Source organism: Microcebus murinus, chromosome 1 (assembly GCF_040939455.1).
Source record: "Microcebus murinus isolate Inina chromosome 1, M.murinus_Inina_mat1.0, whole genome shotgun sequence".
Taxonomy (NCBI): Eukaryota; Metazoa; Chordata; class Mammalia; order Primates; family Cheirogaleidae; genus Microcebus; species Microcebus murinus.
The window spans coordinates 79,601,569-79,611,809 of NC_134104.1; the positions used below are offsets into that span (position 1 = coordinate 79,601,569).

Genomic DNA, 10,241 nt, shown 5'->3' on the forward strand with positions numbered 1-10,241 from the left:
TTGAAAAAAAAAACACAGTATATAATGCACAGTAAACAGAAAATAATTTGGGATTGGGCATGGTGGAGAAAGGGATGTGAAAGCATGAAAGTGTACCTGGAAACTGAATCTCACAGGTCAGAGCTCAGACAGGCAAGTCCTTCAATAGTAATCAAAAGTTATATCATTCCCCAAAGGCATTTCTTGGTCGAAAATACTGGCTGCTCAATTAGCTTGAGCAGAACACATAAATGAATATGCATTGTCATTTCTTTGATTGCTCATGAGACTGAATAAAGTCAAATCTCCTGATTCAGAGGTTCCAACTAAAATGACCTGAGGGTGAACAAAAGGGAACATTTTGATAACAGATGTGTTGGCCCCTTGCAGGGTAGAACTGATTCTGTCAGGTATTACTATAGATGCTTTCTACACTGTATCAAGCAGCATGTCAAATTGCAGCAGCGGCAACAACAAAATGTTCCCCTTGTTTTTTAGGTACTTTGATTTGAAAGATGGAGTTTGAACTCATGTTCTGAATTTCTGTGAAGATTTTAATAAGATTGCAGAAAATACAAAAGATTGTTGATATCTTGTCCAAATAAATACAAACTGGACTTTGCTCATCTATGTACATATTTGAAAAATAGTGCATGTAGTAAAAGAAGAGGTTCAAGGTAATGAGGTGAGTAGCACTGGAGCAAGATGACAAGTTTGGCTTGAACATACTGAGGTGCGGGCAAGTCATTGGACTGAAAAGACCCAGGGAGCAGCTGGTCTGCTGCTTAGAGGAACACAAAGGACACTTAAGAAGCGTGTGGAGAGGAAACAGAGGGCCACATACATATAATGGCCTGGCAAGGAAACTTGGGACATTAGAGAGGTAGGGGGAAGAAGAAAATGGCAGTGGGGCCCTTTGAGGGGAAAGTGTGGAGAGTGCTTTCTGCTACTAAGTTCAAGAACGTACTCAAAGGTGTCCTTGGATAGAGAAAATGTATGACCTCAACCCTTGCTGGATAAAATCCACATTAATTAACAGGATGCTATACTATAGACTCAATGTTTATCCTTCCTGAAATCCACATGTTGAAATCCTAACGCCCACTGTGATGTTATTAGGCCCACTGTGGGGCCTTTGGGAGGTGATTAGGTCATGAATGAGACACGTTATGGTTTGTTTGCTGGATTTTCTTCTTGTTTCATCTTTATACAGTTCTTTCTACCTGCCTTTTAATCTTCTTAGGGAATGGACATCAGGGTAGATGCCATCCCCTACATCTTATTTATTAGGATCTTCTTTTGCACATTTACTTACCGAAGGCAGTGATAACTTTTAATTGATATGATACTTCCAAGGATTCTAGCATTTGCCTTGTTATAGCAGCAGTTTTACAATGAAGAAAGGGGCAAGCATCAAGATTGAGGATAGGGCTTTGCTCACCCCAGAAATTTATTAACATATTATTTTCTAGGTGATACTATTAATAATTAAAATAAATTATGGAATAGTCATTGAATGTCAGAGAGGTTCTTTTGACAGAGTATAAGTTGTGGTCAAGACAAAGCTTGATAAGTAATTTCTGAGTAGGAAGAAATAAGAATTATCAGAATATGGCAACACCAGATGCCATCCAAATGGCATTGCCTCACCAATGCCTCACCAAATGGTGAGGATATGGAACAACAAGAACTCTTACTTGTACCTGGTAGGAATATAACAGGGTATAGCCACTTTGGAAGACAGTTTGGCAGTTTCTTACAAAACAAGGGTACTCTTACCATTTGATCTAGCGATTACATTCCTTGTTATTTACCCAAAGGAGTTGAAAATTTATGTCCACACAAAAACCTGTATACGTTTATAGCAGGTTTATTCATAATTGCCAAAAGTTGGAAGCAACTTAGATGTCTTTCAGTAGGTGAATGGGTAAACTGTGGTATATCCAAACAATGTGATATTATTTGTTGTTAAAAAGAAATGGGATATTAAGATATGAAAAGACATAGAAGAAACTTAAATGGATATTGTAAGTGAGAGAAGCCAATCTGAAAAGGCTACATGCTGTATATTTCCAATCATATGACATTCGGGGAAAGGCAAAACTGTAGGGACAATAAAAAGATAAGGAGTTACCAGGGGTTGGGGGAGGGATGGATGAATAGGTAGAACACAGAGGATTTTCAGGGCAGTGAAACTACTCTGCACGATACCATAATGGCAGACACAAGTGATCATAAGTTTGTCCAAATCTATAGAATGTACAATAAGAGTGAACCCTAATGTAAACTATGACCTTGAGTGATAATGATGCGTCAATGTGGGTTCAGGGATCATAACAAATGTACCGCTCTGGCACAGGATGTTTCCAGTGGGGAAGGCTGTGCATGCGTGAGAACAGGGAGTATGTGGGAATTCTTTGTACTTTCTGCCTAGTTTTTCTGTAAGCCTAAAACTGCCCTAGATAATAAAGTCTATTGAAAAAAAAGGATAACATCCAATGACAATCTTTTATTAAGACTCATTATAGCAATTCCACATTATTGTTATGAAAAAAAACTTTACCGATTAATATAAGAAAACCTTGCTATTAGGTAACTACTTTGCCTGTACCAGAATACATGTTTGCCATACCAGAAGAGGGAGGAATCTTATATTCTAATGCTTTTTTTCTCATATGTAGCAGATAATACTAATACTTGGCATATGGTGCTGATGAACATCTGCATTGATCAGTCTGTGTTGCTGTCAAGCAGCAGCTAAGTCAGAACTATAATATCAGAACTTTTTATAAAAAGCCATGTTTGTGATTCATTTTTTAACTGGAATGAAATATTTACTATAGACTATTTCATCGTCTTCCTTTGAAAACATGGAGTTATGGCAAAAGTACAACTTTTTAAGGAATAAGGACCAAACTACTTTAAAGAAAAATATTCTTTATTGTAATATATTGAACAATTAATATACAATATAGCAATTTTTCTGGCATTTAACCCTAGGACATAATTGCTGCTGGTGCTTAGCAAAAGGCCCTAGTTTGTACTTAGCACTAATAAAATGCTTTTGTGAATAAAAACACACCACCAAACAAAATGAATTCAAATATTTTCTTAAAAAATAATTTTAGGCCGGGTGCCGTGGCTCATGCCTGTAATCCTAGCTCTCTGGGAGGCCGAGGTGGGCGGATTGCTCAAGGTCAGGAGTTCAAAACCAGCCTGAGTAAGAGGAAGACCCTGTCTCTACTATAAATAGAAAGAAATTAATTGGCCAACTAATATATACAGAAAAAATTAGCCGGGCATGCTGGCACATGCCTGTAGTCCCAGCTACTTGGGAGGCTGAGGCAGTAGGATTGCTTGAGCCTGGGAGTCTGAGGTTGCTGTGAGCCAGGCTGACGCCATGGCACTCACTCTAGCCTGGGCAACAAAGTAAGACTCTGTCTCAAAACAAACAAACAAACAAAAAATAATTTTAAAGTACATTCTATTTAGCCTAATGACTAACACAATAAAGGGAGATACACTAGCTTAACATAATTGGCTGATTTTATATAGCACATATCTTTAAGTCCACTAATAAGTATTTTATTAAGTGATAGAGAACACCCAATATAAACATTTTTATTGAACTAAGAAATAAATTTCTAAGAAAGATATTTGTAGACACCCATCATTCATACTCAACCACAAGGGTCTAACTCTAAAAAGGATAAAGCCAATGACTTTCCTCACAAAAGTTGCTTTGCTATCAAAATATGTGTTTCTTTTTTTTTTTTCTTTTCAATTGTTTTATTGATGACAGAAACTGTGCATAATTACAGATTTGGTGAGGAACCTGAAAACAATAAAGAATGTGTCTATTGCCAGCAAAATACAATTATTCCAGATACTTCTGACACACAAACATAATAGTTCTTCACACCAGATGACTCGCATAACAAAGCCGTTTTATTTTATTTATTTATTTATTTATTTATTTTTGAGACAGAGTCTCACTTTGTTGCCCAGGCTAGAGTGAGTGCCATGGCGTCAGCCTAGCTCACAGCAACCTCAAACTCCTGGGCTCAAGCTATCCTGCTGCCTCAGCCTCCCGAGTAGCTGGGACTACAGGCATGCGCCACCATGCCCGGCTAATTTTTTGTATATATATTAGTTTGGCCAATTAATTCCTGACCTTGAGCAATCCGCCCGCCTCGGCCTCCCAGAGTGCTATGATTACAGGCGTGAGCCACCGCAGCCGGCCTAAAGCCGTTTTAGAATGTTTAATTGTGCTTCTACAAAAACCTTCATGGAATGAAGTTTCCTTTACCTACAGTATTTTCCACATTTCCATTATGACCCTTTTAGTGAGCTGAAATCTTAACATAACCTTTAAATAATCTTTCATGAAAGCAAAGCCTCATTTACAAAGTGTTTATTTCTTTCAATTTTTCTCACTCAATTTTTCTTAAAAGGGAATTTCGAGAGTCACTACACAACTGGAGACATTTGAGATTTGCAATCGCCTGGGATTCTCGTTACAATATTAAGTGCAATCAGAGTCAGGTACAAGAGAACAGGTTCCAAAAAATTTATAGTTAAGCTGATATTCAGTTCCTACCTTTAAGCTCTAATTTATAAATGACTTCCTTAAACTATTTTCCCTCAGCCATGGTTACCAAGTAGACACAAATTCTTAGAAACAAGGAACAGTGAGTCAGGCTCCAGCTCCATGTATTAATATTAGCTAACTGGGTGTGTATAAGGGGATCATCCATTGTTAAGTCACCGGGAAATGTCTACAGAATTTATAGATGCATGCAGATTAGCAAGCTTACTTTCAAGACCCGATTCAAAACCTACCTATAGCCATACTCTTGAGAGAATTCCTGCACTCTTCCAAAACTTATCAGTGAAGTTCAAATTGAGGCAGATATTTGCATTCCTTTCTTAACCCTGAGAGTGACTTTAATAATCATGTGAAACTAGTTGGAGGAAATTGCAGTGTGTTGTTGCACATTTTGGTTAAAAACTAATATTTGACCAATTTCTAAATCAGTTAACCTTCACCCAAGACAGGGGGATAGTGATATATAGTATTTCTCAAAGGGGAAAAAAGTCACAATCTACTTATCATTTATTATTTGGCCTCAAGAAGCTTCCTGAGTCTTAGAATAAACTGGTTGAAGAGATGACACAATAGATCTTACTGACTCTGCAATTATAAAATAAAGTCTCATCCAAAGTGGTAGCAATCCAAAGTGTTTTCCAGGTAACACAACCCTCAGATTATAACCTCAACACTGTGGCCTAATTCTAATATCTAACAAACTGATTTTATTTAGTCACTTCCTAATGGCAATATTTGTATTTGACACCTATATTAAAAGCTGAAAATCCCAATGCCTGGCAGATAAGGAAAAATCTCCTTTGGACAACACAAGAGCTTGTTTTCCCACCTCTATTATGTCTTTCTTTCTCTACCTCCACTTATTCTTCCTCCCACATTTTCTTGCATTAAATTTTTCTCCATAATTCAATAGTGAGCATTAAGGAACCTAGCCATTGTGATAATGAATGTATAATCTGTCAGTGAAACTATTAACATTTTAATTCATTCCTATACCACAGTTTACAACAATTCTTTCCATCCCAACAGTAGGTTACATATATTGAACATTATGGAACTCAAGTTCTAGGTCTTGTTAATTGGGTCTATTGTGGTATGAAAAATATACTTTCAGACAAAATAAGATGACTTAAAACTTCAGTACTTGTATCCAGCATATTTTAAAGTGCACCTCAATTTCCAAGACCAAATTTTATGCCTTTATCATTTATTAAAGCAATTATGTTTACATACATCTGAATCCAGGGAATTATTTGCAAACAAATACTACTATACTCTGTTTATATGCTTCATTACCTCCCAAAAGCTGGCAAGTCTTTTATTATGGTAAGCATTCTGAAGATGAAGAATAAACCACTTCTACCTTTGTAGAAGTGGTATTTTTAAATGGGATTTTTGGCAATGACAAAAATTAACCTCTTTGCAGTAGTTTAAATGGCCTTTCTTATTTAAAACCTCAAACTGTGAAAAATCATGGATATATGAAAAGCTATTTTCTGGGTAGCCGGATCCATCACCTTCAAGTTAACAGTTTAAATAGCTTGATTCATAATAGACATTTTCTAGAAAAATTCACTCTGGGATCATTTTCTTTGTTTACTTCAATATAATCCAGCTTTGAATTTAAGAAAATCAGCAAGGATGCTGCTGTAATCTGTGGTGTTAGTTTTGCTTCAAAAAACATGCAGTCTGGCCGGGCGCTGTGGCTCACGCCTGTAATCCTAGCTCTTGGGAGGCCGAGGCGGGCGGATTGCTCAAGGTCAGGAGTTCAAAACCAGCCTGAGCAAGAGTGAGACCCCGTCTCTACTATAAATACAAAGAAATTAATTGGCCAACTGATATATATATAAAAAATTAGCCGGGCATGGTGGCGCATGCCTGTAGTCCCAGCTACCCGGGAGGCTGAGGCAGAAGGATCACTCGAGCCCAGGAGTTTGAGGTTGCTGTGAGCTCTGACGCCACGGCACTCACTCTAGCCTGGGCAACAAAGTGAGACTCTGTCTCAAAAAAAAAAAAAAAAAAAAAAAAACATGCAGTCAACAAATGCACTAAGTTGGTAGAAAATAGTAAATAAGGAGGTAACACACCAGATAGGCAGTGGCCGAGTAAGCCTAAATACTAACTTTACTACCTACTTCTGCACTAGGAGAAAGGAATTAAAGGATGTTTCCTTTAAAAATGACATGAAATGTTCATTGTGATTTCTTGATAAGAGATGCTTGCTGGCTTTCACCTCCTTATTATCTAACTATTAAAGATTGCTATTATAGCTAAAATCAGTTCAAGAAACGGAATATGAACTCCATAAGGGTAAGGTCTATATGCCATTTATTTTCTAAAATTAACTTCCTAATCCCTATTGCTGGTTGGGCTAAATGCACATTTGTGGGTGCTCAGCTAACATTTATCAAATTAACTATAATCTCCCTGGTTTTTGTCAATAGGTGATACTTATAGATGAAAAACAGAGAGCTGAACAAATTCTACTTGAGGCACAACAAAATGACAGTTGTTATAAAATGTCCACTAAAACTACAGGATGGTATTACTATTTTTAACTAAAGTTTCTGCACATTCACAGAAGAAATCCACTTTACAAGGAGGAGTCATGTTTGATCGTATTTAGAATCAGGACATGAAATAAGGGGTTTCTCTAACCCTTATTGCATCCAATGAATATGTATTGCTCTAAATGTTTTAGGAACTACCGCTCATTGAAAGTGAACAAATTTTGTTGCTTTATGCTTAAAATACATTTTTTCCAACCATAACGATAGACCAAAATTACAATGTGAAAAAAATGAAACAAAATGCAGTGACTGAGCATTGAGTGGGACTGGGGAAAATGTTTACTTTGGCAGCTGTTTACTTTGGCAGCTTTAACAAAATGTTCCTCAAATTCTTTTGGCTAAGATATACTCATTCATTACCTTCAAGGGCCTGAGGTGCTTGGATTTGGGGCAAACAAGACTACTGGTTTAGGTACAATTTTATCGAGCAACGAAACCAATATCGTGAGGAATTTTAACCCAGGGTGTATAATGTATGTTTCCCATGTCTGCAGGATTGCTGATATCACATATTACCATATAGCTGATGTTACTCTGTGCTTTCTTGGGGCTGCCTGCCTCTTGATTTTTTTTTTTCTCCTTACAGCAATCTTTTGAGAAAAGAACAGAGAGGGTTTACCAGGTAGAAAAAAAAAATGATTCCCTAACAAGGTTTCTCAGTTACTTTTTTCTCTTTCCTTTTTCCTTTTCTCTTGTGCTTCTGAAAACAAAGGCTAAAGCATGTGTTCTAAACTTATTCATCCCTGTACCAGACAGCGTGGTACACATCCCTGAAGTTGACTCTTCTATTGGTGTATCATGAGTTGAATCCTTAATAAATAACCACAACAAAGAACAATCTCTTTTAGGAAATGCTCAACTTTTGCCCATATCTTAACATTTCATTTTAAAAATCTCAGTTTCTACTGACCTGTTTTGGGAAAAAGCTGACAAATTTGGTCTGAAATGTAAAAACTGGAAAAGTGGAAGAGAACATGCAGAATAAGTTAATCATTATCAATTTAAATGCCACCAGTTCCATCTATATTCATGCACATGTGAATTGCTGAATCTCATTTGATCAACCCAATTAAACATTAAATAATTGCAGCCAATTATGCAAATATCAGCAACAATATTAATTTGTTGATCTTTTTAAGCAGATTAGCTTCATATGTCCCTAATGCTACACTATCTTATGCCTTAAATGATCAATTAGCATGACAATAACTAAGTCTTGAAGAATGGATAATTGCCTAGTTATAATGTGGCACTCTTGCTGTATTAATCCACTGCAATTAAACAAACAGTCCACAAGGAAAAAAAGATGTGCAGATGTTCCTTTTAAATCTATTTAACAAGTCAGTGTCAAGGTCAATTTCCTGTCTTATTACTTAAACAAGAATGGCAGATTGTGTTCTCCGTATTAGAAGACCTCCAGTTTTTAAAAATGTATATATACCCTTAGTCTTCACTGGGTCTGGTAGAAGGGGCTTAAAATGCTCTTAAGGTTTTATAAAAGAAATTGTGCAAACATGTTTTCTAACTTTGACAATGGGTATGCCTTGCCATACTACATTTAGAGATGCAAAGTATAAAATATATTTATGGCAAATAAATAATTTCTATTTCATAGGAATCAAAGTCTAGTTATTATATGCTACTTGACAGTTAAAATTACCTGCAAGTCTTTTCTAGACTATTATATTAAGAATGAAGTCAAATGATTTAGCTAAGGCAAAAGCATACCCTTAGCATACTACTTGGTGAACGTGTGCAGGCAACAGTCAAAAGCACCTAAGGTCTGAGAAGAACAGACTTTCCCAAGATTTCAGATCACCAATTAAAAGCCCCCTAAAAGATATTTTTACCATTCCTTTTCATCTTACACTTCTCTAATTTTCATTTTATTATTTCTATCTATAAAAGACCCTATGGCTAAAAGTTTTGAAAAAGAATCAAAGCCCATTTGCTATGTGTTGCTAAATGCCTTAAGGAAATTTTTCCAGTGCATCAAACTTTTAGAATGTTTTTATTCCCCTTGCTCTGCAAAGAGAATAACATATGATCAGCAAGATGAAAGTTATTAGGACTGAGGGAAACCAAAACACAATGTCTGAGAGTTAACCTTCCAAGGATAAATGTTTTCTATCAAGATTTGACTTTCTCCCAGATAAACCAAGTATACAATTTTAACTCACAGCTCCTAAATAAGGAAAATATCCACTATAATTGCTCTCCCTATACCCTATCCACATGCTCTTCCAATATCCCAGTCAAAAGAAAAGAGCAGCTCTTTCCGTGCTTAGCACAGCCATGGCCCACGGTCCCAAGAAGCATCTGAAGCGTGTAGCAGCTCCAAAGCATTGGATGCTGGATAAGCTGACCAGTGTGTTTGTTCCTCATCCATCCACCGGTCCCCACAAGCTGAGAGAGTGTCTCCCACTCACCATTTTCCTAAGAAACAGGCTTAAGTATGCCCTGACAGGAGATGAAGTGAAGAAGATCTGCATGCAACACTTCATTAAAATTGATGGCAAGGTACGAACTGATGTAACCTACCCTGCTGGATTTATGGATGTCATCAGCATTGACAAGACTGGAGAGAATTTCCGTCTGATTTATGACACCAAGGGTTGCTTTGCTGTTCATCGTATCACACCTGAGGAGGCCAAGTATAAGTTGTACAAAGTGAGAAAAATCTTTGTGGGCACAAAAGGAATCCCTCATCTGGTGACTCATGATGCTCGCACTATCCGCTACCCTGATCCACTCATCAAAGTGAATGACACCATTCAGATTGATTTGGACTGGCAAGATTACTGATTTCATCAAGTTTGACACTGGTAACCTGTGTATGGTGACTGGAGGCGCTAACCTGGGAAGAATTGGTGATCACCAACAGAGAAAGACATCCCGGGTCTTTTGATGTGGTTCACGTGAAAGATGCCAATGGCAACAGCTTTGCCACTCACCTCTCCAACATTTTCGTTATTGGCAAAGGCAACAAACCATGGATTTCTCTTCCTCGAGGAAAAGGTATCCGCCTCACCATTGCTGAAGAGAGGGATAAGAGACTGGCAGCCAAACAGAGCAGTGGGTGA

At 37.2% G+C, this 10,241-nt stretch overlaps 1 pseudogene; it reads left to right on the forward strand.

The window, feature by feature from the left end:
* Positions 1 to 9,453: 9,453 nt before the first annotated feature.
* LOC105855786 (small ribosomal subunit protein eS4, X isoform-like) lies at positions 9,454 to 10,241 on the forward strand (annotated as a pseudogene).